Here is a 27,688-nt window from a genome sequence, read left to right as displayed (position 1 = left end):
CTGCGTTCTCCAGAGCGTTCTGAATTGACTTCTCACGGGGTTATTCATTTTACAGGAGGAAGAAACGAGTATCCTGAATTAGTAGGCAGAAATTACTCATTAAAAAATTGACTACTACGGTTGTTTTACTGTCTTCCTCTGCATTTTGTCCACTCCGTATTTAGAATTATTTTTAATTGCATTTAGAGAGGAATGACTCATCGGTCATGTTTCTCTGAACTATGGCTGGGGAGCGCGTGGGGTTTTTTTTTTTTTTTTTTTTTTTTTTTTTTTTCCTCTCCTCTCCTCTCCTCTCCTCTCCTCTCCTCTCCTCTCCTCTTCTCTTTTCTTGTTCATTTGCAGTAGTTTAAAACTGCATCGAGAACAGCAACAGCTGAAACAGCAACCAGGCTTGTGGGTAAAGCATTCCATGGCTGGGGCAATCTGCTTTGGAGTGGCAAATTTATAGCTGGTCGTGGGGGGGAATCAATCATTGTCTTCTACCCCACACTGCCAGGAGGTAGAATAGCCACATCTCTTGTTTTCTGCATTTCCTTTTCCTTTAGTGTTTGTAAAATCAGGACCAATACCTGATTACTCAGCTATTTAAGCTAGGAGAAGACTTTGAGTCCTCTTTTCTAGGGTTGTTTGGCAGACTCTTGTTTACAAGAGTGCTCATTTTAAATAAAACAAGATAGAAGCTTAGAAGTTTGACCTTTAGCAGCTTTAAAACTAGAAAGAGAAAAAAACCCCTAAAAACTAACCCTGTAGTTTTTTTAAGAATTCAATTTTAATTGAATTTTAGGGCATGCCTTGCATTTTTGGTGGTTAGTGAAAGAGCCTTAGACTTTGTGACTGCTTTGGACTGAGGTTAACGATTGCTTTCCCTTTTTTTTCTACTTACTTCCAAACAAGGGAAAAACATGTTTATTTCAACTGAACAAATCCATATGCTGTTGTCCAGACCTAGCTGCAAGTGAAGGCTTTGTTTTGTTGTTGTTGTTGTCTTCTTTTCCAACCTAAATCATTCCATGAGTCTGTGACTCACTTCGTTGGCTGCCAAGGCAAATTCCCCGCAGCTCTATCTCCAGCAGGACTTGCAGACACACCACTTCTCTGTCTTGCTGAATATGAAGCTCTTCTGGATTTTCTGTGTGATATGTGAGGGCTTTTGGCGCTGAGGGTGGGTTTTTTAGTTATTCTTTGTGATACATGGAGGACTTAAGGGTCTGAGGTTGGGTTTTGGTTGTTCTTTGTGATATATGAGGGCTTTTGGGGCTGAGGGTGGGTTTTTCAGTTGGTCTTTGTGATGTGTGGGAGCCTTTTGGGGCTGAGGGTGAGGGTTTTTGGTTGTTCTTTGCGATGTGTGGGGGGGCTTTAGGGGCTGAATATGAGGTTTTGGTTGATTACAAACAAATACGTGGAGGACTTGAGGGTCTGAGATTGGGTTTTTGGTTGTCCTTTGTGATGTATGGGGGAGCTTTAGGGGTTGATGGTGGGGTTTTTGGTTGATCTTTCTGATATATGGAGGGTTTAGGGGCTGAGGTTGGGTTTTTGGTTGTTCTTCGTAGTTTGTGAGTGCCTTAGGGGGTTGGGAGGTGGATTTTTCTGCTGGCGTTTTGGAGCTATGATATTTTCACTCCCACAATTACAAAACTGGCTTTCATGCTGTGCTCAGTGCCCTGTCTCTGGGTGGTAAGGAGCAATTTTTCACGGAGTTATAAACTCCCTCCCGCTTGGCAGGGCATTTCTAGAAAGCCCCATTGTTCTCCTGCTGCCAACACTGCCCTTCTTTCCAGGAGCCCATTCTCCCTGCTGCAACCCGAGCTCATATTTTCCTTCTTCTTATTAGCACACTGGAGAAAGTCATCATTAATCAAATGCAAGCACATTTAGCAAAGTTCAATGTGTATGAAAAATTTATGTCAACCTTTAGGCTCTATGACAGTCCCAAGGCTTCACTTAATAAGTTCCATAATGACTTACTGTTAATGGCCAATCCACATTATCTCTTTGAGGTCTGCTGGGCCTTTCAGGAGCATTTTCCATTATTGATTCTGGAGCTGCTGTACGTTGCCCAGACATAGAAACAAAACTGTTTACATTCTTCACTTTCTAAAATGGAAAGTTGGATGCCTTAAAGTATAAAACCTCAGAGAACATGATTTTCTTTCCTGTTATGAGGCTCTAGCACAGAATGAATGAAAGAGTAGCTATTTGTGGGGGCTGGCAGAAGCTCTGGGAAATGACTGGAAATTTGATAAATCTTGTCCATTGATTTAGCAGAAATCTGCGCTTCAAAAGCTGTCCTCATGCAGCCATCCATCAGCCTTGCTAAGAGCCTTAGAGAAGCTCAGGTACAGAATGGCTCACTGCCCCAAGTTCTGCAGTTTTGTTCACTAATGAATCATAGTTAATCTCAGACATTTAATTTCTATCAGAATTTTAGCTGGGTAAAAAGGCTTCTGACATCCAAGAAGAATTCTGACATCCCCCATTTCTGGGGCTTTATACAATGCTCCAGCAAACGCTTTTCACTAAACACAGTCTCTCAGGATTATTCAGTTCCCATAATTGTATCATTTTGTGAAGCCTGGATCCTGTGTACACTCTTTAGCACAGTGTTTACTCCTGTGAGTAACTGGTAGCACTCAGAACAGTCAGTGTAATGAGGTAACACTGCTGGAATCCAAGTGCTCCCACACTCCTGGAGGCTGCAGTGTCACACTGTGTTTAAACATCATTAAATGAAGGAATATGGACACTGTGTGCCCACCCAGGCTGCACTGCACCAACTATTCTGGAGTGCCTGATGTCACAAACCACTCCTCTCGTGAGAAAAATCTCTCCAAAAACACCTAAGCACCTAAGTCCCCCACTAAGAACTGCTAGAAAGGCAGATTTTTGGTCGTGGCCACCCAAAGAGAACTGACTGTTTCACTCACTCAAGTAAAAATACGCACCTGTAGTAAGGGTAAAAAAAAAGAAAAATAAATAAAGACATAGGAGCTGCTTTACAATATTTTGAAAAAGAAAGAAGAAAACAGCAACAATTCATTGTATTGACAGACACTGTAAATCTCCAGCAACTTCAGCCACTACTGTCCAGCCACTGTATCAAAGTATCACAGAATGACTGGGGCTGGAAGGAGCCTTAAGGATCCTCCAGTTCCCAGCCCCTGCCGTGGCCAGGGACACATTTCCCCAGGCCAGGCTGCTCAGAGCCCCTGCCAGCCTGGCCTTGGACACGCCCAACACGCCCAGTTGTTTTTCTTTCTTGCTGCCCTGCCCTCCCCTTTCCTATCCCGCCTTCAAGTAAGAGCGGCAAGGCCAGCACCATCCTACAGAGCACAGTGCAGTCCTACAGAGCACAGAGCTATCCTACAGGACACAGAGGCACCCTACAGAACACAGAGCCATCCTAAAGAGTACAGAGCCATCCTACAGGACCCAGAACCATCCTAAAGTACACAGAGCCATCCTACAGGACACAGAGGCATCCTACAGGACACAGAGGCATCCTACAGAGCACAGAAACATCCTACAGAGCACAGAGCCATCCTAAAGAGTACAGAGCCATCCTACAGGACAAAGAGCCATCCTACAGGACACAGAGGCATCCTACAGAGCACAGAAAGATCCTACAGAGTACAGAGCCATCCTACAGGACACAGAGGCATCCTACAGGACCCAGAACCATCCTAAAAGTACACAGAGCCATCCTACAGGATGCAGAGGCATCCTAAAGAGTACAGAGCCATCCTAAAGAGTACAGAGCCATCCTACAGAACACAGAACCATCCTACAGGATACAGAGGCATCCTACAGAGCACAGAGCCATCCTAAAGAGTACAGAGCCATCCTACAGGACACAGAACCATCCTACAGGACACAGAGCCATCCTACAGGACACAGAGCCATCCTACAGGACACAGAGGCATCCTACAGAGCACAGAAACATCCTACAGGACACAGAGGCATCCTACAGAACACAGAAAGATCCTACAGGGCACAGAAACATCATACAGGACAAAGAGCCATCCTACAGGATACAGAGGCATCACAGAGCCATCCTACAGGACACAGAGGCATCCTACAGAGCACAGAAACTTCCTACAGAGCACAGAACCATCCTATAGAGCACTGAGCCCTCCTACGGAGCACAGCATTGTCCTACAGGACACAGAGCCATCCTACAGGGCACAGCGCCATCCTACAGGGCACAGCGCTGTCCTACAGGGCACAGAGCCACCCTACAGAGCACAGAGGCATCCTACAGGACACAGAGCCACTCTACAGGACACAGAGCGATCCTACAGGACACAGAGCCACCCTACAGAGCACAGAGCCATCCTACAGAGCACAGAGCCATCCTACAACAGGGCCATAGCAGCACCAAGAGCATGGACGTGGGGCATGGCTTGTGCTGTGCTCAACGGTGCATTGTAAAACCCCCTAATTCTGACTGGATTAATTCCACGTGCCTTTTGCACAGCAGATTCAGGTTTCTGATGCTGGAGCAATGGCTGGGTGGTGGGAGAAGTGGACAAATACTTTCAGAAGTCTGCTGGCTGCTTTTCAAGTGAGATCACAGTGTACTCAAGCTATTTACCACCAAACTCTTTAAAGAATTAAAAGCTGTGCATAACCCTGAATATTCCAAGGAGACTATTGCTGGCAAAGTGCTCTCAGCCATAACAGATAATCAGAAACTTTAGCGAAAAAAGCTTTGCTATTAACTCTACCTCAAAATAAAAAGGGCATCTGTACTTGACTGTAATAAAAAACTAGTGCAAAATGTCTGCATGGTAATAACAGAGACCACAGTTTTAATGAGAGTTGGGGAAAAAGAAAGAGTAGAATTTCTGACTGTTTATTTGCCCTTGGTGGATTATGAGATGAAATGAAAGTCCCTGGTTTTTTTAGCATGGAGGTCAGCTTGGAGTCGTGCTAATAAAAGAGCATTAGACTCCCAGTGCACCTATAAAACCCAGAGCCTAAACCAGCCCTTCCCGTGCAGTGTAGGAAGCCAGATGCCAGTGATTCACTGCAGACACGGCCCCTATCACACGTTCCAGAGGTGAACCAGACCCAGGAACAGTCGGCTACTCTGTTTGCTTGGGGCTCTGGGGGTTCCTGGAATCGTCCATCCCCGCCAGCCCAGGCTGTGTCCTTTCCTGTGACCCTCCGCGTACCCTGCAGGTGTTATCGCTCTCTGCTCCCAGTTTGTGTTGGCTGCACAGTCTGAGGGCAAAATTTATGAGATGTTCCTGGGAGCCAGAAGCTGGAATAGCCACTGATGGATGAGAGATTTAGGGCTCCCTGCCCAGTGGATGGGACACCTGGGCTGCCCTGGCAGCAGTGTGGGTGAGCCAATGCAGAGCTGCATCTGCCAAGAGAACGATGTGCTGTGACTGCACCACCAAAACCACCACCTCTGGGGCCAGAAAAAACATCTTTTACTTTAGGGAGTCAGGAAATGGGGGATAGAAGCATTTCTAGGAAAGGGGCCTGCCTGGAAACACCAGGCAGCAGGAGAAGGAGGAGGAGCTCATCTTAAACCCTCCTGGTCTCCCTGAGCTTTATTCTTTGTCTTGAAAGCTCTTTCAGAGAAGAGTGGGAGGAGAAAAGATCCAGGCAAACTGCATTTGGTCTGATCGGTTCAATGTCCGATGGGATGAGAAATCAAAGTCTACAAGGCAAGCAAGATAATCTGTGTGTGTGTGAGGGTGTGAGAGGGACTCAGGCCTCAATGCTCACCTCAGCCACCACTTTGATTGCACTGCCATGAGGGACACCCAGCTCCAGAGCACAGCACAGGGGACACATGGATGTGGGGAGCAGACTGGTTTCTGTGCCACAGGAAAGGGCTGCTCTACGCCCTGGTGAGTGGAACCAGCTCCATGGAAAGGCCCTGCAGGTCTGTTGAGGGTGCAACATTTGAAAGGACCCAGATCCCTGCTGACTTCAAATGTTACTTTGCAGCTCTTAAAATCCCTTTCTCTCACGAGCCCATTGATCTTTAAGAAGAGTGACAGACCCCTGGAAACTTTCATCTACTCTCTGCTGGGTTCCTTCCCAACCCTCTTGTGCTCCAGGGCTCCCCATGGGCTCAGCACATCACTGAGCAGAGTCAGGCAGGTCAGAGCATTGCTAGCAAACAGGATAAATCCTTCCAGTCCTTCCTTCAGGAAAGCTTCTGTGCTCACAGTGGAATGGCAGGGAAGCAGCGTCCAGCTGGAAACAGGCTCTTGCTCTTAATGGGCCAAATTCAGAGTTATTTATCTGGCAAAGAGTTTCCATCTCTCTCAGAAACTTCAAAATGAGTCTGTCAGGTTGAATCCCATCATCACTTAAACTCAGAAGACTGCAATGTTTGTGTTGTTTTATTAGCCTTGAGTTCTGACACCCGAGCTCCTCCTCTCCTCCCAGTTCTCCAAGCAGAACCCAGTGTGCTTTTTTGACTCTATTCATGCTACTCACAACAAAGGGCACATGCTCATTTTGTCTGGTTTTTTTGTTGTTGTTTTCCCTGAAAGATGGTGTTTTCTTTCTTGATCTCTTTTAGATTTCATTTAAAACCTGTTCTGTTTGCCACCCTGAGCACTCTATTAATATCCCTGCCACAAACATCCACAAGTCAGTGTATTCTCTCCCTTAAGAAAGTTTAATTTGGTTCAGTTAAAGATCATTGTTGGCATGGAGGAGCAGAATATCACCCTCACCAGTTTAATGAATAAACAGGGTAAATACTAAATCACTGCTCACTTCTGCAGGTCCCTCTGGTTCACTTGCAGGAGCTGTGAGGAGCATGGGGATTGTCTATGAGGGCAAAGTTCCTGAAGTTTAGGGCCCTTATGCAGAAAAATGGTCAGATGAATCACTGAAGTTACTCTAGGGAGAAAGGTGGCCATATGCAAATTTAATGCAGAATGGCCTCACCCTGCCAAGGAAAAGAGAAAGAAAACCACAGAGGGTTTTAGGGGCTGCCAGTGCATATTATTCAACTTTCATTAACTCTCTTAAGAACAAGCCAGAGAATTGAATTTGGATTCTTGCTGCAAAGCTAAACTGCAGCCCATCTGTTTTCCATCCCAGACAATGGATGGACCGAAATTTATGCAACAAAAATTTTGCCTAGGATTTGAAGGTTTAAGTCACAGTTACCTCAAAACCTGGTGCATCTTCACTGCTTCAGGGCTGTATTTTAGGGGAGATCTTTGCATTCAGGCTTCTCCTGGCTGTATTTGAACACTGCCTGAGATGATTCAGGAGTTTTGCTCGATGAACGGGTGCTGTGATCCAAGGCCCATCTGGCTTGTTTTGGAGTGTGTAAAGGTCAGTGCTTCTGTTAATACAACTCGTACAAATACTTCCCTGCCATCTGACGATGTTCCTCCTCATTCAGATTGGCAGCCATTCCCCCCCCCACAATCTGGAATTTCCTCCCAACGTGGGCTGTTGAAGTGGGGATGATCACAGTTTTAAAATCAAAGGTTGAATGCTTCTGTTGAGTTATACTTGGAAGCGACCATGTTCTGTACAGTGAGAACATCCCATATGGAAAGGACATATGTGTTGGAGACAATAATACATAAATAGTGGGTACAATTTTATATAACCCTTACATTCTTACGGCTGTTACATATAATTCTCTAATGGACAGGTGAAATACATTGCTTCAATACTGATATTTGAGTCCATATGTTGAAAGCTTACACAATAAATAGGGAGCTTTAAAGACAGATTAAGCTGTACATAATTTTTCAAACAATTGCACTGACATAACTCGAAAACCCTGCTGGGCTATCCTTATACAATAGCTGGAAACAGCACTGGAACCTCACACTGAAGATCTGCTTGGACACACACACATACAAACATTCATAATTTGTCAAATATAAATTATTTAGACTGATTTTTTCCTGGTTTAGTTAAAAAAAAACCATCAGGTTTTGGAGGAATAAAGCAGGTGAAAAGTTTCAGCGAAAAGGTAGAGCTAAGATGAAGAGAATCCTGACAGTAGTTTTATTATGAAATGTCAGCATTGCTCAGGTTTGGGGCTGGGCTGGGGGAGCAGGATCCTGGACAATCACGTCCATGTCGTCACTGATCCTGCCCTAAGAAAACCCATCCCAGTGTAGAAGATGCCTAAGCCTGGGTGGGGAGGAGGGGAATAAAACTCAGTTTACAGATGGTCAGTGAAGACCTGTTAGCACTTGGCAGCTAAATTCTCTCAGGAGTCTGGGCAGACGATTCTCCCATCCTGTCCTTGTCCTCCCCAGGCTCAGCATCAGCCCCCACAGAGGAGCCTGAGCACTGAGCTGTCTGTTTAAAACAGGAAAGGGTCAACATGATGACATTTCTGCCTATTTGAAAGGAGATTAAATAGGTTTTTTTTTCCTAAGTAGTCATTTTATGAACTTGCATTACCCAGTTTCAGAAGTTAAGGAACAGTGATGATGCATTTCATGTTCACATTAAGTTAGCTACAATATTTTTTTTCCTCATCACCACTGTATTACTTCACAGAACTTCCCAGAAATTAGGGAAATGTTTGTTTTCCCGCTAATGACTAAAACTATTGTGGCTGAAAAAATTATTATTCTGATTTTTCGTCTCTGTTTTTTTCATTTTTGTGTCAGTGAATACAAAACACTGACATTGCTTTGTGAGAACCTTTTGGGGAGGCAGTCTGGGGATATATGTTATTCTCTTAACATATGTTCCCTGGAAATTAATCACCTATGAGATGAAGAACCTAATGGTTTGTGGTCATGCAGTATTAAGGCACATTAAGCACTGAAATGGAGCTGCTTTTTTTTCAGCACTACTGTGATAACCAAAAAGCCTTAGAAGAGAAACCCACATTTTTATTCTATGCTTTTTCATATATCTGATTAAAAATTAGCTGAGTGCTTTAACTGAGCTTGGTGCCAGTGGCTTATAAAAGAACCATTTTAAAGACTTCAAAGCTCTTTGGTGCCTAGTGGAGGCTTCAAAAGACCCTAAATCTGGTGTCCTTTTTTCCCCAAAGCATTTCCCAAGATCCTCCTTGTAAAAGGATCTGTGGTCCATGAATCTTTCTGCAAGTTTCCATCTTCTTGTGAAACGAAGCAATTTTTTGTTTGCTTGTTTGTTTTTTGTTTTCTATCTAAATAATCCAAAATGCCGTCAAATAAACTGGGTGAAAAAATCCTACATTGAAAGAAAACCAGTGGCCAAAGGCCAGGCTGTTAAAGAATAGTTTAACACTGCAGGATGGGAACATTTTAACCAGCATGGCCAGGCTGTTAAAGAATAGTTTAACACTGCAGGATGGGAGCATTTTAACCAGCATGACCAAACTGAACTGCACTCAGGAGTGAGGGTACATCTCACCCATCAAGTGATTCCTTAATCAACAATTCTGCAGCTTTACAGCCTTGAGAAACAAAGAGTCTGACTTCTTCATAAGCTTACAAACCGAATTACCTAGAAAACCCTTCACTGATTTTTGATAACATTCTTATTACAGCCATTATTGACATGGTCAGGCCTTGACACAAGTTTAGTGGGGATTTTCATGGTGTCCAAAAATCAAAGAGCAAATTTCCATAGGTTCCCTCCACAAGCCATTAGAAAAGCAACGGGGAAGGGCTGAAAAGAGCCTTTTTGCACCCTCCTCCTCAACTCTCAGTGTACCAGCTCTTATCCAGCCTTCTTCTGCATCACTGAATATTAACTAATTAATTAATTAATTTGTAAATTGAGCCTCACTCTGGCTGGTTTAATGAGCAGAAATGGTAAAGCAACAAGCAAACGAGCTAAATAAGAGAATTTCCTGGAAGCCACCCAAATTGGATGCAACGTTTTACTCACTGTGACGATGACCCTTCACTCTTACCCCGTCTTCCGAGCCCTGCAGGGAGGAACTGTCACTCAGTGACGCACAGAATTCCTGTGGCCCTCAGAGCAGGCATGGCTGAATCTGCAAGTCATCCTGTGCATTATCTGTTACGTCTTTCCCTTTAAAAATATTCAGAGATACTGTGAGGCTTCTTCCACAAGTCATTTCCAAGTCAAAAATTTGCTTTTCTTTTTTTTTTTTTTTTTTTAATGTACATTGACTCACTCTGACACGTGCACAGAACTTCAGATTTCCACCAGATTACTGTATCTTTTGGCAGCCTGCAGCTATTAAACTGCTTGTGTTTTTATAGGATAGACTAATGGTATTGATAGTCCTTAAACATTGCTCCTATAGCAACTGTGGAATTTTTGGGGTGCTCCAAGGAAGCAGGAATTTAAACACCAGTGAGAATTAACCTGTTGTTGAAAAAGTTTGAATTGGTGTGGAGAGAAAGAGGGAGGGAGGGAGGGAGGGAGGGAGGGAGGGAGGGAGGGAGGGAGGGAGGGAGGGAGGGAGGGAGGAAGGAAGGAAGGAGAAAGAACTTACCGAAAACCCCATATCTAAAGCTTTGTTTATCATGACTGCCATAACAGAATCTCCAAATACCAATTTCTCTTCCCATCCCTCACATTCTGAAGCAGCTGCATGACTGGTTCTGGCCTCTCTTGAACATCACCAGACTGAACATCTTTGTGAATGTGTCTTCAGCTCGCTCTTTTTCCTTCCTTCCTTCCTTCCTTCCTTCCTTCCTTCCTTCTGTCCTTTCTCTTGAGGCCACAGAAAAAAGGAAAACTGTCTCTAAAGGCTTTAAAAAAATTAAAAAGACCTTACATTTATCATTTTTTAAATCTCAGGGTTTTCAGCTCAGCAGTTTAGTAGGTCTGACTCACCGCTTTTATCTCTTGGGGATGGCAGTTTGGGAAGCAGATTTCATTACAATAAAAGAACAGGTGCCATTCATATCCGTAACATTTTTTTTATATCACTGCATAACATACATCTGCCTTACTGCAACTACACAAAACAGAAGCCCTAAGGACTATTTGCTGATTATTCCACACCATTTTTCTTAAGAGCAGGACTGTTCCCCTGTTCTGGTCAAACTCTAATTAACAGAGCGATAGCATCACTGTAGCATTGTGCAATTCCTATTTTAAATAATGTTCAGTGTGTACCGCTGCCCTTTTCTGTCAAAGTATTGCTGTGTGTTTTGGCACAAAGATATCTGCATTTCTATATCTTCTACCAATTTTACAAAGGTTTTATAAGGCTTAATGAATGGAAAATGCTTTGAAAAGCTGTAGATAAAAGGCAATTTTGAAGGCAGTCATTAGTAGTAAATACCCTCATCAGAATTTCTCTTGCTAATCCTTTCTGCTCTGGCTGTGCAGGCAGTGCTGACAGACCATTCCTCCAAGGTTATTCTAATGCCACCTTACAGACAGCCACCCTGAAAGTCACTTATAGTCACAACCCTGCTGCCACCAGTGTCACCCGGCTCAGTTTAAATTGTGCCACCTTAACACCACAGAGCAATAGCAAAAAAAAAGAAATTAATGGACTTTCTATGAGTCCCACCATTAAAACTAATATTGTGTAACTGGAAATCAACCGCTTCAATTAATGGGAATATATGGCCTCATTTCGTAGGCACAACCTTTCCATTTGAAAGCTCACTGACATATGGGTTCCCACTGGTGCTGTAATTACACCGTGCCTAAAAGTCATCATTAGTTTAAAGTGTGGAGGTGCCTTTTATATATATATGTATAATGAACAGTCTTGGTTACAAGCTCTTTTCTTTCAGCACCAGTTACAATGGCACTCATTCACTGCGTTCCCAGTTCCTCCGTGGCTGCTCCATCCCCCTTGGCGTCAGCGGGGAATTCCAGGCTGACATTACCTGAGGACTGCTGGGTACAATGCCCCTCTTTAAAGCGCTCTGTGGCTGTAAGACAATGCAGCGTTGTTGTCCGTGGGGTCCAGGGTGAGGCCATTAAAGCTCTGCACCCCATAGTCCTGCTGGAATGGGAATGTTTATCCCACTGGATAATTGGGACTTCGACAAATGAGACGCTGACGGTAGCCTGGGGAGAGTGACTGTCAGAGAAGCAAGAGAGAAAACTGCCCTCCGAGCGCCTAACTGCACTGAGTTCCCCAAATTTGCATTTCTAAGGTCATTTTTAACAGTCATTCTAGTGCGAGATGCTCATCCAATGCTGTGGCACTGGGAGCATCTGGCTGTGTTTGATCAGGAGGTTGCCCGTATTGCCTCCAGATTAAGTTTTTGCCTTGCTTTTCTTTAATTAAATAAAAAAGGTAGGTTTGTAAGAACAATATTTTTAAGGTTTGGGGTGTGGACAAGTATGTATTTGCATCTTACTAATGGATGAAAGCCTTTACTTTGATCTGCAATGAGCACTTCATTTTGGATTTCAGTATTTCAACAACACTTGTATAGTTCAGAGGGAATGTTTACCTGAATTTGAAGTAAATTCCAAATGAAATCTTATGCAAATAGGAGCAGGGAGATATGTTTAAAGTCTGTCAAAACTAGAAGTTTTGATTTTTGTGAAGCATAGTGTTTGGCTTTTTTGGGGGCCATGAGTATTTCAATGAAAGCAATATATGGTTGAAAAATGCCCATCAATGTCAAGGGTCTGTATTCATCACACACTTCCAGTAATCTGTGTTTTGGTTGTGCATTTGACAGCTGTGGGTCTTGTAGATCCTCTAAGCATTTTGTTTCCTCAGACAGCCCCTTTAACCCTGAAAACAGACCCCCCACACCCAGCCACATTTCCAAAGGGGCACCAGAGAGGCACCAACATTACTCAGATCGGAGCAATGGAGTGGGGACCATTTATTTTCCCTCACCATCCCACCAAATACCTAGGAAAGACCTGAAGTTCTTAAAAACATTTGGGCCTGAGGTCAGTGGAGATGGAAAAGCATCTTTTTATTGAACTACACAAGGTCTCATGAAGCAGCTGTCTTGTCACCTATTACGTATGAAATGATTTGTATCAGTCATTTTTATGTCTTCTCTCCTCAGGCAACTTCTATTTGGTGAGCAAAGCACCTGAGCAGGTGTTTTCCTGTGCTACAATGAGGCCTGGTGGTGTCACTGAAACGGCGGGAAAAACAAAAACTCTCCAACAACACTTTTAGTGACACTGCTTGTGAAGGCTTGGATGCAGCCTGGAATTCTGAGTCAGTTTGGGATTTGGAAAGCTACACGGGGCCATGTCAGGATTTGTGCTCACACTCTCTATCTTCCAAGGTGTGTATGATGCTCTCCCGAAGCGGGCTTGAAGCTGCTCAGTCTCTGGCTGTTTTCTATTCTCTTTGCTGTTAATTATTTCTGGAATGTACTTGGCTGTTGTTCAGCCTCCTTTTCTGTGTTGTGGAGAGGATTGAAGCAGCCAGGCCGAGGGAAGGGACCATTCCTGCAGCGAGGGAAGGGCAGCAGCGAAGTGCTGTGTGGGAGGATGTCACAGTCAGGCACAGCCACCAGCACAGGCTTGGTGTGGATCCCACAGGAGCTCTCTGAGCTTCCACTGCAAGGAGCTGTAGGAAGGGGGATGTTCCTGACTCATCCTTGCTGTGTGAAATATTTACGTGCACAGTCTGTGCACCCGGGTTAGCTCAGCCTGAGACATGCCCTCAGCCCTCTGAGCCGCAGGAACGCTCCTCTCTTTTCCAGAGATCTCTTTTCAGTTAAGAAGTGCTGCTGTTTGCTTTGATGCACAGCTCTCCAGACCTTCACCCAGCTCCTCACTGCTAGCTCGGGAGCACTTCCCCAACTCACACTTGCTTCCTTTCCCTCCTGGGAGCACCCCATGATCCCAGCTCAGCCTTCCAGCACAGTCACCTACATTTCCCAGCCTCCAGTCTGCCTGAGCTGGGAATGCTGTCACACCAGCAGAGCACAACACAGCTCCGCTTGACCAGATTTCACCTGGTACAGCCAACTAAACTCCCCCAGGCCAGTCATTAGGCTGTGTTAATTATGGCAATCAGCCTACCCAGTCTGACCTAATTATAAATAATTAGCTTATCCCTTTATTTCCAAACCTCTTCCCTAGTGAGACGGTACTTTTAAGATTTTTAAACTAGCAAAAGTTCCCTCGAAGAGTTGCTTTTCAGGTGGAGCAACCTTGGCATTAAAGGCCCAAGTTCACGAGAAAGGCATGGCCAGATCTCACAGACGTGGGGGAGAAGGAGCTGTCTTTTCTTCCTTGAGGAATTACAAGCCTTAATTCTTAAGGTACTTCACTCTTCTAGGGCATTTCTAGGGATTTTTAAAAATACCTATAGGTACCAAAATGCCCATTTGCCTAATAAAAATATTTTTTAATGCCTATTTAAAAATCTTGTGCTTTTGGATTAGAGTGCAGCCTCTCAGAACCATTGTAACAAGAAAGTGAGCATGGCACAATCATGCCCAGTTATGCCCAGCACCAAATAAGATCATTGCTCTCAGCACCCTCTGGACATAATTTGACACCAAAATGTTAAAAATTATTTTCTTTCAGTGAAAACATGCAACATTCTTATTTTTGCTGCTTCAAGCAGCAAAGAATTGTCTATTTGCCTCTTGTCTCGAGTTAGACAGTAACTAATCCTCACCGGAAAGACCAACTCCATATGAAGCCGCGTGGCTTCCCAAGTTTATGTTTTGCTGCTGTCATTTAGGAAATGAGCCCTGCACACGTGGGTGGTGTGGGATCTCTCAGGAATAGCGCACTTGCAGGAAGTGGATGGTGTATCCTTGTAGCCTCAAAACATCACTCCAAATGACTCTTCCAATAAAAGCTCTTTGAGGACCTTTCTGAATCCTTCTTCCTGACCCAAAAAAATCATTTTTTCTTGAGTTCCTGTAGGTGATTTTCACTTGTGTCCATACCTCCACGCCAAGCAGGATATCCCTGAAATTTTTGCTCTTTTCCTGCAGTTCTCCCTCCATGGCCAACAGTTAATAGAGATTCCTGTGGAGGAGAGCACCCCTGGGACTTTAGGCTTTGCCCACCCACATCTGGGAGAGGTTGTAGGTATTTCCCCTCTCCAGACTCCATTCCAAGCACAACTTTATACTATCATGCCCTGAAGGACCTCTTCTCCTTACCTTTCCCACTGGAAATGATGCAGTTTAAGCCAGTCAGTGATGTCAGCCTAAAATCATTTTGAAATAATTCTCATTCCAAGGATTTGTGCTCCTGGCTCATTCACACTAAAGCAAAGTACTCCCAAATGTGTCAAAATTTCCTACTTTGAATACTAAGTCGAAGCTCATTAAAGCCAATTTATTTTCCCCCTCCAATGGCTCCCAGGTTCTGTGGATCAACCCCTGTTTACAGAATTCTCCCCAGGCTGTCTCATGCCTTGCCTTGCAAACGACATTTGCAAAGTTTAAAGCCACCTTTATTTCTATGCAGGGCATTTACCAATAGTTAGATCTGTAAATAACAAAGCTCCCTGCCTGGTCAGGAAGGCAGCCTGTGTGATGACATTTTACTCCAGAAAAGTATTCCAATGACTTCAAGTGGAAGCTGACTGACAAAAACCTACTTGCTCTTTGCTAGGAATTCTAAGCAGAGTCTGGGGAGAAGATAAAGTTAACCTAAAATGGAATTTTTCTGTTTTGTGGAGTATGTGTTTCTGGACCCTTCATATGGCATTGGCACTGGGATAAATGGATGACTGGGCAATGCAAGTTCCTGCATTCCGTTCTGCTTTACATGGGAGAAATGTTCCTGGGTCATGGAGAGTGCCTTGTTACAGTAGATGTTTTGTGCCAATTATCACAAATAGTTCTCATTTGCAGAACAAGCTACTCTAACCAATCTGAGTTTTCCTTGTACCTCTGTAGTGTGAGCATTATTTTAACTGAGTACTGGGCTGTTAGATGTGCTGGGTGTGCTGGTGACACTGCTGGGATAGAGAAGTGCACTTTGTTCAGGATGGCAAATTATGGAATCATAGAATGGGTTGGGTTGGGAAGGACACTAAAAACCATCTCTTCCCACCCCCTGCCATGGGCAGGGACACCTTCCACTGTCCCAGGCTGCTCCAAGCCCCAGTGTCCAGCCTGGCCTTGGGCACTGCCAGGGATCCAGGGGCAGCCACAGCTGCTCTTGGCACCCCGTGGCACGGCCTCACAACAATTCCTGCCCAATCTCCCATCCAGCCCTGCCCTCTGGCACTGGGCAGCCATTCCCTGTGTCCTGTCCCTGCACTCCGTGAAGATTTGTCCCTCTCTGGTTTCCCTGCAGCCCCTGAAGCCCCTGGGAGGTGCTGTGAGGTCTCCACACAACCTTCTCCTCTGCAGGCTGAGCAGCCCCAGCTCTCCCAGCCTGGCTCCACAGGGGAGGGGCTCCAGTCCCCTCAGCACCTCCGTGGCCTCCTCTGGACTCTCTCCAACAGCTCCATGTCCTTCCTGTGCTGGGGGCACCTGTTCACAGGTGGCACCACACCCCAGCCCAGGTGAGGCCTCAGGATAGCAGAGTAAAGGCGGAGAATCCTCTCCCTCACCTGCTGTCTGAAGTATGGTATATTTTGGTAGCATAAAAGAATAAATAAAACCCTCCTGATACAAGCCCTCTGTTATGGATGATAAATTAAACCATACTTTAAAAAACCCCCAAACCTTGGCACACTTTAAGCTTCATTTCTCAGTGGATTCTTATTCTTGCTTTTATTCTAACCCTCTCACATCATCTGTCATGTCTCTTGTTTTTGCCTGAGTACTACAAAATGCTCCTTTACTCTCTGGCTCCCCTTTGCAACCCATTATCCTGCCCCAGAGGGAGCTGCTGCCTATCTCCTGTTCCTTGCAGGAATTCCTGCATGCTGCTAACCTTTGCCTGCCTTGTACCAAGAGCTGCTCTCCGCTGTCTCTTATCTCTCTGATCCAGGCAGAGGTGTCAGAGTGTCCCAGGGAGCCATTAATCAACACCCCCCCTCTGCCATCAGCTCCTCAGAAGCTCTCTGAGAAACTGGAGTGCTTTTGGAGGTCTGCAGCAAACAGCACAAGAAGCTTTTACCACCAATATCTTTCATAGATCCTCTAACCTGATTGATGGTAATACTGAGAATTAAATATTTATGGCTTAGGGGCATGAGGAAGTTTTGAAATACATATTTTAAATCTGTGTGAAAGGAGCAATGTCAAGGCATGTCAGGAGCTTTGAGCAGTGTTTGGAGGAGTTCTGTCTCCATTCTCTGCTGTTTCCTTCCTTCTTCATTCCTTCCCCATTCTTTCATTATTTTATATAAAGAGCACACTCAGGAAGTAGATAAAAATGGTAGATAAAAATCCCAAAAAGGTGCAATAGAAGACAGAAGCTGTCTCAGGCTTTTTGTCTATTTAACCATTAGAAAGAAAGAAACAACCTGTCATGTTTCACGTTGCTGAAGGCAGCCCAAGGCAGGGACTATATATACATCACAATAATGAATAATTTACTATGGCTGTATCATCCAGGACTATGATCTCATGCTCTCCTCCTCTTCCCACAACAAATGGAAGCTCCCACCAGGTCTCACACCTTGTGGCTGGAAGATCCACAGAGGTAAAAGGACAAACATCTATTAGCAAATCAATCCTTCTCCCTTCCATCTGCAGGGATCCTCTTCTCTGCAAATGCTGAACATGCTGGAGGAAGTTTTAGCCTCACACCTTTAAAAACTCCCATGAGCGCCTCATGGCATTTGGGATGTTCAGACATTATAGGGTTTTTAGCCAAGTAGGCCAGTTTCAGTGTTGTGAACTGCATTTTGGTACAGATATTGCCTTCGATCCTAAATAGGCCAAACTGTCCTATTAATATTCATTCTGTTTACCTTAATGACAGCAAAGAAGTACTTGGGCAAGGTTAAAGTGTGTTTCATTCCCTCAGAAGATTAGTGACATTTCTATAATCTAAAATGTGAAGCCCTCCATATCCCAGATATGAAACCTGACAGCATAATCTTTTATTCCCATTCTAAGCAACAATTTGCATGGGTGAGCATTCTCAGGATTAGTTGCATAGTTCAAAAATGTCCAGGGCTTGTTTAGGATTAACAGACTGAAGAAACAAGACATTTTTAAATTAAACTGCTGGGGTTTAAGGAATGTTTCCTTAATGGGTCATCACTACCTTTTTTCCTGACTGAATGGATTTTTCTAAACCACATTGTATTGAGAAAGACTTTTCATGTCAGCTAAAAATACAAAGTGTTTGGCTACATGATCTATAGAAATCAAACAAAGAAACACTATTAAACATAAGAATTTTCTTCTCTGCAGGCCAGCATAAAGTCCATGCCCTATATAAATGCTCCTGGCAGCTCTTCAGAAAGGCTGACTTCACCTACAATTATGAATTTAGACCCAAAGTACTGAGCATACGAATTGATTGCTTCCATAGGTACCATTAATTTTCTTGCCCACCCCTTTCTTGATTCAAGATTAGACTTCAAAAAGTGAGCCCAGGAAACAAATCAGCAGCATCTGAACTGAGGTCTGGTGGAACCTGGGACCTCTGAAAACACAAAGTACAACTGAGCCATAAATTAAGACCCCCCCAGTCCAGAGCATGGCTGCTTTGAACACAGCACACTCCCTTCGATTTGGGCTCAAATTGCAATTCCCTCTACAACCTTTGATCTTCTTATAAAAGAAATCTGAACAGCCTTTCTGCATGACCAGGAAATCATTTTGAAGTTCTGAGTTCTCCATCTCCCATGTCTCTGCAGGGCCTGCTGTGTCTAATTCCCAGTCAGGTGGAGCTCTCCTTTTCCAGCATTCCAGACGTTGTTTTGGAAGAAGGCTTCCAGCACCTACTTATCTACAGAGAATGATCTGCCCACCTGGCATCAGCAGCAGCTCCTTGGGAGATCCCTGTCTTTGCAGGAAGGGTAAATAGTGGGATCAGCTTAACCATGACAAGTAAAGGCAGCATTATCCGTGCTTTTCCTGATTATGGTGAGCTCTTTTTTAACATCTTCATTGCACCAGGGAAATCTGGTTTTAATACTGGCAGATAGACAAGGTGATAAACATAACAACAACAGGGAGTGCAGCCCCAGATTTATCTTCATGTGAACACGGTGAGGTTCCGTGGTTAGTCAGTCAGCAGAGCATTTAAAACTGGAATTTGAGCATCACATTTTATGGGCTTGGGCCTGGGACTAGAGAACTGTGACCCACCTCCCTGGGAGCCAAATGTCAGGAGTCAGACACCCATCTTTGTGTCTGGTTGAGGGCTCAATCAGATCTACAAAGGACCTGATTTCCAGAGCTGGCAGAACCAGAGTGAAACGGAGACAAGAGGGAATGCAGGACTTTGGCTGGTGTTGGGAATCCTGAGGTGCAAAGAGACGTGCACAGGATGACACCAGCAGGTGACAAGGACAGGGCTCTTACAGACTGCTCTTCTGGCTCTGCAAATCAGTTCTATAAAATATTCATTCAGGTTGCATATATTGAAATTGCTCCTGCCTATCAAGTCATGTTGAGGTCTACAGATCTCAGCATTTTCGAATCAATGTTTCAAGGTGGTCAGCAAGTGCCCACTTTTTTCTTTTTTTTTTTGCTATTTTCTACTACAATCAATTTTTCAAAACCAAGACCAAAAACACAGCATGAACACAAATTAGAGACTTTCTGATTTGTGGTGATCACACATCAATACTGAAATCTAATTAAATCTTAGAAATAAAAGAATTGATGGCTAACTAAGCAAATTCTTGAGTCAGAAATGGTAAGGAATATGCTTATCTAGTGCAATCAAAAGGTTGAATAAGGTATCTGATGTTATATTACTTTAGGAAAAAAGTCCAGCTAAAACTTTTCCAGGCAGATTCAAATATTCTCACACAGTATTATCATTATCAAAATATTTAGATATTTACTGCGATATTCATTAATTCAGACATGTGCCTTGAATTCTGTCTATCAGAAAATTTGGGTTTCTGTGTGATTACTATTTCCTATAGAACCCAATCAGAGATGAGATTAAGGGTATTTCAATAACCTCTGCAGCTGATTTTCAAGTCCTGCTTTGAACCAGCCAGGGTCAGAATTTTAGCAAAGATCAGTTTTGTCACTGATTAGTGACTTGAATTAACTCAAGTCTTGAACCCATGGGAATTAAAATGATCTGGGTCACATGTTTACTGAGAACATCAAGCTGTATATCAAGTTTTTAGCTGAGAGTTTTGATATTTGTCCTTCATCCTAAATCTGGGTTTTTCCAACCAGAGAGGTCCCGTGTGGAGTTCAAAGCAATGTTGGGCTCAGAGCAGTGGATGACCACAGTCCTCAACACTTTCAGTCTGAAACAAGACAGAGGAGGTTAAATGCAGCCTTAACTCTCTGCTGCAAGCTTTGCCTTCCAATTTACTTACAGATAATGTGGGGTTAATACTCAGATCTATTTCTAACTGGATTTTCCTCAGCTCATGTTTGTATTCCAGCTCTGCAGCCTTTGTTGCATGAAGTCTGGGGACTTATGGCTGAATGGAGGATAATGCAATCAGGACTGGAATGAGTTCTCTTCAATCCTCTGTCCCACTGTAACAAAACCAGACTGGATGTGCACACAGCTTCCTGAAATCTGCAAAGTTTGGAAGAGAACCCTGTGATTTTGGTCAATATACTCAGAAAATATCATGGCTTCATGGTTGTTGCTTATATGAAGACAAATTATTATTACTTTTTTTTAGGTTCAGAGAACATGAGGATATTTTCTTGCGTAAGAACAGTGTGCATTTTCCCCCAACAGAGAGTCTGTCTTCTCTATTTACTGAAAAATCCAGGAGGAAAAGTCCTGTAACACTGAGGCTGTGATGGTTTCTATGACTTAATGTTAAATTTGGTGAGATCTGCTTTAAAAACCACTGTTTGCAGGTTCTGTAGCATTATTTGTGTTTCTGTTGAGTGGAGTGCCTACACAATCCTCAGTTGATGTTCAAAGTTGGTAAACATTTTCCACAGCTATATTTCCTCAGCAATTCCCTTACTTTTAATTGCAGTATTTCTTTTTATTGCTCTGATATTTTCCATTAGTTTCTAAATGGAGCAGATGTTTTTCCATCAGTTTGGGATTTTTCCTACCAAAATATTAACTTCTCTTTTCGATTTTGTATCTCATGCTTAGGGCTGGGAAACCTTTATAAAGTAGCTGTTCCTTCCTCATGGCACCAATGTTCTTCCAGCCCAACGTTGTGTTTCGTTCCCAGAAAAATCTGTCACTGTGGAATTGCAAAGGGATTTGATAATTAAAGTATAAACTGTTTTTCTTTACAAAAATGTATGATTTCTGTGGTTTAGGCCTTAAGAATAAATCAACATAACTGATTTCAAGAGAGAGATGTTAACACTTACTAAGGCTTTACCTTTTTCAGTTTCTTTTTTTAATGCCTTTTTTGTAAGCAGCAGGAAATGAATATTCATTATACTGATATTTAAATTGGTTATGAGAATCTTATACAAAGCTTTTTCATGGGGAAATATGAGAGATTTATCCCAACAATATTTCTTTCTACTCCTCTGAAATCCAATCCAAACCCAAACCTCAGATTTGGTTTTTTGTCACTGTTTTCCATTGTGCCATACCAACCCTTCCATCAGCTATTGACAGAAAAAAGAAATAAAATCCTGATAAATTACTCCATAATGACTTATTCTTTTGCTTGAGCCAGACAGAGTTAAGCCTTAAATTTGCTATAGAAAAGGAGAAACTGCAGTGTACTCAAGACACTCAGACTTATTTAAAACTGAGTGTGTGTTCCCTTTTTAAAAGATTTCTCTCAAAAGGTTCTTTCTGAACCTACTACCAGTTCTGAGGGCTTATTTATCCTTTGCAGTTGACAAGCAATTTTAAAATAAAATATCACAACCACACAATTAAAAAAATATGTATCTGCACAGGAAAAGAAAGACAGAGCAAGACTACATCCAAATGATATTATCAGTGTTCTCAGTGAAAGACAATGAGGAGATGATTTTGTAAGTGTTCTCAGCATTCCCACAAATCACTGTGCTATTGATGGCTTATATTTGGGGTGAAGACACTTAAAACTTCAGAGGCTTGAAGTATTTTCTTTTCTTTTCTGAGTCTTTGCCATTTCCATTACCTGTCTCCATGTTACGTTATACACAACTGCTTTTGTGCATTGTAATTTTCAATTATGCTTCAATTTTCTAATTGAATAAATTGTTCTGCTCGAACGTAAGGCTCCAAAGGTGTGCGAAAACACTGGATCAGAAAACCCCATCATAATGAATTGTTTTATAAAATACTCCTGTTTCATTAGAGATTTTATGTGTCTGAATGCTTGAGGTGAACAGGAGGTCAGGCCACGAAAAACTGCTGAAAGCAGCCTTTTTAAAAGTCAGAGCATTCTAATAAGTGGTGATGAGAACATGAGAGAGTTCCAAGCTGCTCCTCACAGTTGTTAAACCCGGGAGATAAAATCCCTGTGTTTTATCTTGTGTTGCCAATGATTCATTATCCACAGGAAAAAAAAAAATCAAATACAAGACAGGGATGGGAAGAGGAACAAAGTTTACTTTAGATTTTTATTGTTCATAAGATGTTATCTACATGGAAAAAGATGAACGTTTTCCTACAAACATGAACTTAATTTCTTCCAAATACATAAAGTCTTCTGCAGTGAATATTTGGTGGCCTGCTTTTCCTGTAGTCTCATGTTATTGACTGTATACCTGGGTTTCTTTAAATTTTATGTGCTAAACTTATACCTCTGACAAGTCTTCAGAGTTCACTATTTTATACATGCAGAGAAAAGTTAATGAGAGTTTAATTTTAAATATTTGTCTTCAATAAACACATACAGACATATGGTGGTTTTTAGTGAAAGGCTCATGGAAAGGTTCTATTTATAAGGGCAAAAGTTATGAATGTGAACTCTGTGGAGCTGTTCATTAAAAATATTTTGTTTACGTGTATTCAGGAGATTCTAATAATTGCAGTACAATAGATGGGAACCTTGAGCTCACATCAATAAATCTGGATGGAAATTGGGGCTTGGAGAGCACCTTGTGGTTCAAACTGAGAGGGAAGGAAACAAAGGAGGAACTTGGCAAGGAAAGCAGAAAGGAGGTGTTTAACAGCCAGTCTGGATGGTTCATCAGCCAAGATAATCCTCTTAGTATTCAGATGTGATAAAGCAGCCAGATGTTTGGGAAGAAAAAGAAGGTGAAGGCTGTGGATGCACAGAGATTTACAGGTTTTTCCCTCCCGGTGCCTTGAGGATGTAACAATGCAGATATTTGGTATTCCCTTGCATTCACAGTGGTGCAGCCTCAGCCTGAACTGTGTTATTGCAGGAGGGGATGGAGTCTGAGCCTTACCAAACACACAGTCTCTTCAAAGAGCATCCCTCTAATGGAATACATTGCCAAACCCACACCTGTGTGAGCAGTGATTTCTAAGCACTTCAAGGATATTCAGTCCCAACAAAGCTCAGAAGAAGAATAACAAGGGATGGATTCGATTTGTTTTCCGAGCTGATTCATTCTTTAAATTTCAGAGGTAATAATTAGACAAACAGATCTGATCCCTGTAATGTAGGGATGCTGGCAAAGAAATCCTTATCTTGGCAAAAGAACTTGGGTATTTTTCCTCGGTTCCTTCCCCTTAAAACTTCTGCTTCAGCCATCCATAGCCAAAGGATTCCTTGGATTGCAGTGCTTGTGTTCTGCACACAAACTCCTGCAACAAAGCTGTCCCCAGTGCTCCTAAGACTATGCCCTAATGTTTTCCACAGTCACATTTCTTTCGAGATGAATGTCTCAAAGTGAATAAAACCTTGGAATTATGTGAGCAGCTCAATTGTGAAAGAGATAAAGATATGAGCAGGAAGTATTTTTATTTAAATTCCAAATTTCACACAATACTTCATGTGGATATATATACTGTTTAACATAGTTGCACTACCAATGCATTAATCTTTCTTTTCTCTTGCCAATATTAGGCTTCTATATTGATTTAAACAAATGCTACACCTCCCTGATTAGCCTGTGCACCAAGATAAATCAACAAACCTCCAAAACCTAGTAAGATGGTGGAAAGAATTAATGTTAGCTGAGGCCTTTTGAATAATAGGTTTTCATCACTGTGCATTGCCATAAAAATCTCCATTTTTGAGCAAACAATCTTGATTCCAGAGTGGGCAAGGCTTCCTACCAACTATAATTATATGTAGGCCAACCAATTTGATGTATGTAGGACAACCAAAAGGAAGGTGGGTTGCAGACACTTAATTTGAAGGGTATTATTTTTAGTCCCACTAAGGACTAGTGGCATGAAAACAATTAGGATCTTTTGTCAAGTTAATTAAATTTTAGTAAGTCTAGTAGTCTCAGTGGGTTTAGTACACCAGAGGAAATGCTAATTAAAACTTAAATTCTTCCTGGTATAATAAGGAGCTCTAACTCTGGTAGCAAATGAATGTTTTGCATACTGATAGATATTCGAACACTGATTTTTAACTAGATGAGGGCGAACCCTTAAATGATTCAGATCTGCTGAAGGCTCACTTGAGAACACCAATAAGTGTGTTACATCCTAGAGAAATCCACCTCAGGAACATTAAACAGTCTGGGAATCTTGCCTCGTTCTTAAAGGAAATGATGTCAACTTAGCTGGACCCAAACTAACGTAAAGCAATTCCAAAGCCATACAGGTGTAATGTTTAAAAGTATGGGGCAAAAGAGACGAAATAATTCTACCAACTCCTCTTCCCTGTTTGCTTTTTCTGCTCTCTTCCTGAGCATCACAGTTTTCTTGAGGTTATTGGTCTGCAGCAGGTACAAGAACACTGACTGTGCCTTTTTTTGTTCATGCCACTTGATTTTCAATGGTCAGACAATCATTTGATATCTTTTTACACCACCTTTTTCATCATTATCTGCTTGAAAAAAGGGATCTCCAATAGCCTAAAGGTTAAAAAGACATACAAGGAAGATGGAGATGGGGCTTTTTACAAGAGTCTGTTATGACAGGATAAAGGGGAATGGATTCCCACTGACAGAGAGTCAGTTTAGGTGGGATATTGGGCAGGAATTGTTCCCTGGCAGGGTGGGCAGGCCCTGGCACAGGGTGCCCAGAGCAGCTGGGGCTGCCCCTGGATCCCTGGCAGTGCCCAAGGCCAGGCTGGACATTGGGGCTTGGAGCAGCCTGGGACAGTGGAAGGTGTCCCTGCCCATGGCAGGGGGGGCACTGGGTGGGCTTTAAGGTCCCTCCAAGCCAGGCCATTCTGTGATTCTATGATTGAACAATAGTCAATCTTTCGTTGTAGCTTTATTCTTTTTTACCTTTTAATTTACTAATCAAATTTAGACATGCAAAAGATTTTTCTTTAAAATGATAGTTACCAATCTGGACTGGAAAAACCCTTTGGTTTGAAATTTTATCTCTGTTCTAAAAGGTAAGCAGAGAGCATTATGGTGTTTCCCTCCTTCCATGGAGGATACACGGCACTGTCTGCACCCTCACTAAGGCTGGGCTGTATCTGCATGTGCATCCCTGTGCTGAGACAGAACTCCTGGCTGGAAAGCAGAGTCCTCTCCTGAGGTGTGTGTGTCCATCTCTGCCACACTGAGCTCAGGATCACATTGCAGATCTGCTCTGTTGCACTCCAAGGACTGGGAAAATTGATGGAAATCTCTCTGTTGGATAGCTGACTGCAAAATCCAGCTGATATTCTGAGCTTGGAGTCATTTGGGCACGTAATGCTCGTCTTGCAATCACTCGAAGACAGGGTCAAAGCTGGGACAGAGGGATCTGTAAATTACAGATCTGCCTGGCTGGGACATGGGCTGCTCCCTGGAAAAAAGGAGGAGTGTGCACCTTGCTGTGCCCTAGGCACAACACTGCCTCTTTCACATCTTGCTTCTCTTATCCTTAGGCCCCTGGGATGCTGGAATAAAGGCTGGGTGCTTCTCAGTAAGGAACCACTGCTCATCCCAGTCCTGGATTACCTGGGAGCCTTGCCAGGGACAAGCAGAATACTCAGTCAGGGGAGGAAGAAAATAAAAAAAAGACAGAGCTTTGTGGTCTGTGCTGTTTGCCTGTTTGATGATAAACCAGAATGGTTTCTATGGCCTGGAAATACACAGAGAACACTTAAAGCCCATCCAGTGCCACCCCTGCCATGGCAGGGACACCTCCCACTGTCCCAGGCTGCTCCAAGCCCCAATGTCCAGCCTGGCCTTGGGCACTGCCAGGGATCCAGGGGCAGCCCCAGCTGCTCTGGGCACCCTGTGCCAGGGCCTGCCCACCCTCATGGGGAGGTAATGCTGCATCAGATGTGAATAAGGAGGGATACACTGGGCTTGCTCCATGTCTTCATTTGTGATGATGGCAATGTCTACTGTGCTTGTCACGGGAAGGATTTCTCTCTCCTGTAATAATATGAGGGAAAAATAAGAGTTGAAATCAATTCTTATTGACTTTAAAGCAGAAATAGATCTGCTAGGGATAGCACTGGGCACTGCAGAAATGAGCTGTGGTGGTTTCCAGCTGTGCAGTCCCCTTAGATCAGACATCAGTACACATCAGGGAGCAGGAATTTCATTTGCAGATATCTTGAAAATAGTGCCTAAAATCGCACCTTCTGAAATGTCCCCCTCATTCCTCCATGGCCATGCAGCCTGCAGAGCTGACTGAGCAGCAGCATGTTCTGTACCCATGGCTCTGACAGACACATCACCCCTGACTCCTAATTGGTGTATACAGAGGAACTACAACACATCCCTTGAAGTTTCCTTAACAAAGTGATTTCATGGGGGTCTGCTCAAAAAAGATGCAGAGCTCAAAAGCAGCCTGCAGAGAACTTTTTTTGGGAACACTCTCCTGCATCAGACAGATTAAAAGTACAGGGAGAGCTCTTGCTGCCACAGATTCACTTTTGTCTGTTCCCAGGTGCTTCCAGCCAGGAGGAAAACAACAACAGAGCCTGTTGCAGGCACCGAGAAACAATGAACACTCGAGGCTCCTTATCAGTGTGCTGTTCAGCATGAGTTAACGCCGACACACTCACAAAATCTTTGGACCTTGAAAGTTGGAGGCAACTTTCCTTCAGAAATGGAAATATCTTTTAAATCTGTTTGGCAGACTGGCGGTGGATTAGCAAATACATAAGGAAAATGCACAGCAGCTCATATATATCCATCTTCTATTCTGACAAGTGAGGCTTAAATTATTGATAACAGACTTGTAAACATACTCCTGTGTCCTGCAAACCTGACTTACTTTTTGAGGTTTTCTGATGGGTCTGTTATTGAGGCTTTTCTCCTTGGAAGCTGAAGGAAGGCAATGTCTATTTTTGCAATATCAAAGTGTATTATTAGTTAGGTTTATCTGTGATGAATTAGCAGTAGGGAAGGAAAACTTTTTATAAAAGTGAAATTCTGTTCCTGACAGCACACAGTATTTCTGCTTCACAGCCAAAACTCTACCCAGCCCGTACTCTAAAACAAGAATTAACTCAATAAAAAAGAACACAATTTCTATCAAACCTCATTATAATAAGCAAAACCAGCAGCGAACCCAAAGTCTAAATTAGTCAGAAGTAAATTGCAGTGAAAACAACTAATTCCAAAATACAGTGTACCTTTCAGAAAACCATCTACCACACATATCCAGCCCAGGACAGACACATTATTCAAACATATCCAAACAGAGAGGGGGGGGGAGAATATTTTTGTCCTGCATGCCAAGCTTTGGCAGGACACCACCTCAATTCCTAAGACAAAATAATTCCATCGCAGCTGAAGGAGGGCAGATGTAGGTTTGGATG

General features: G+C 43.1%; 1 long non-coding RNA gene across 1 annotated transcript; it reads left to right on the top strand.

Moving 5' to 3' along the window:
• Positions 1–294: 294 nt before the first annotated feature.
• On the top strand, positions 295–22,792 carry LOC108447243. Its single transcript, XR_001862700.1, has 4 exons — positions 295–1,162; positions 12,927–13,154; positions 18,614–18,842; positions 20,336–22,792. It is a non-coding gene; the product is annotated as an uncharacterized LOC108447243 (long non-coding RNA).
• The last annotated feature ends 4,896 nt before the right edge of the window (positions 22,793–27,688 follow it).

The sequence above is a fragment of the Corvus brachyrhynchos genome, unplaced genomic scaffold (genome assembly GCF_000691975.1).
Source record: "Corvus brachyrhynchos isolate BGI_N302 unplaced genomic scaffold, ASM69197v1 scaffold66, whole genome shotgun sequence".
Lineage (NCBI taxonomy): Eukaryota > Metazoa > Chordata > Aves > Passeriformes > Corvidae > Corvus > Corvus brachyrhynchos.
The sequence above is the reverse complement of the archived record's forward strand: the minus strand, read 5'-3'. Positions and strand labels throughout refer to the sequence as shown.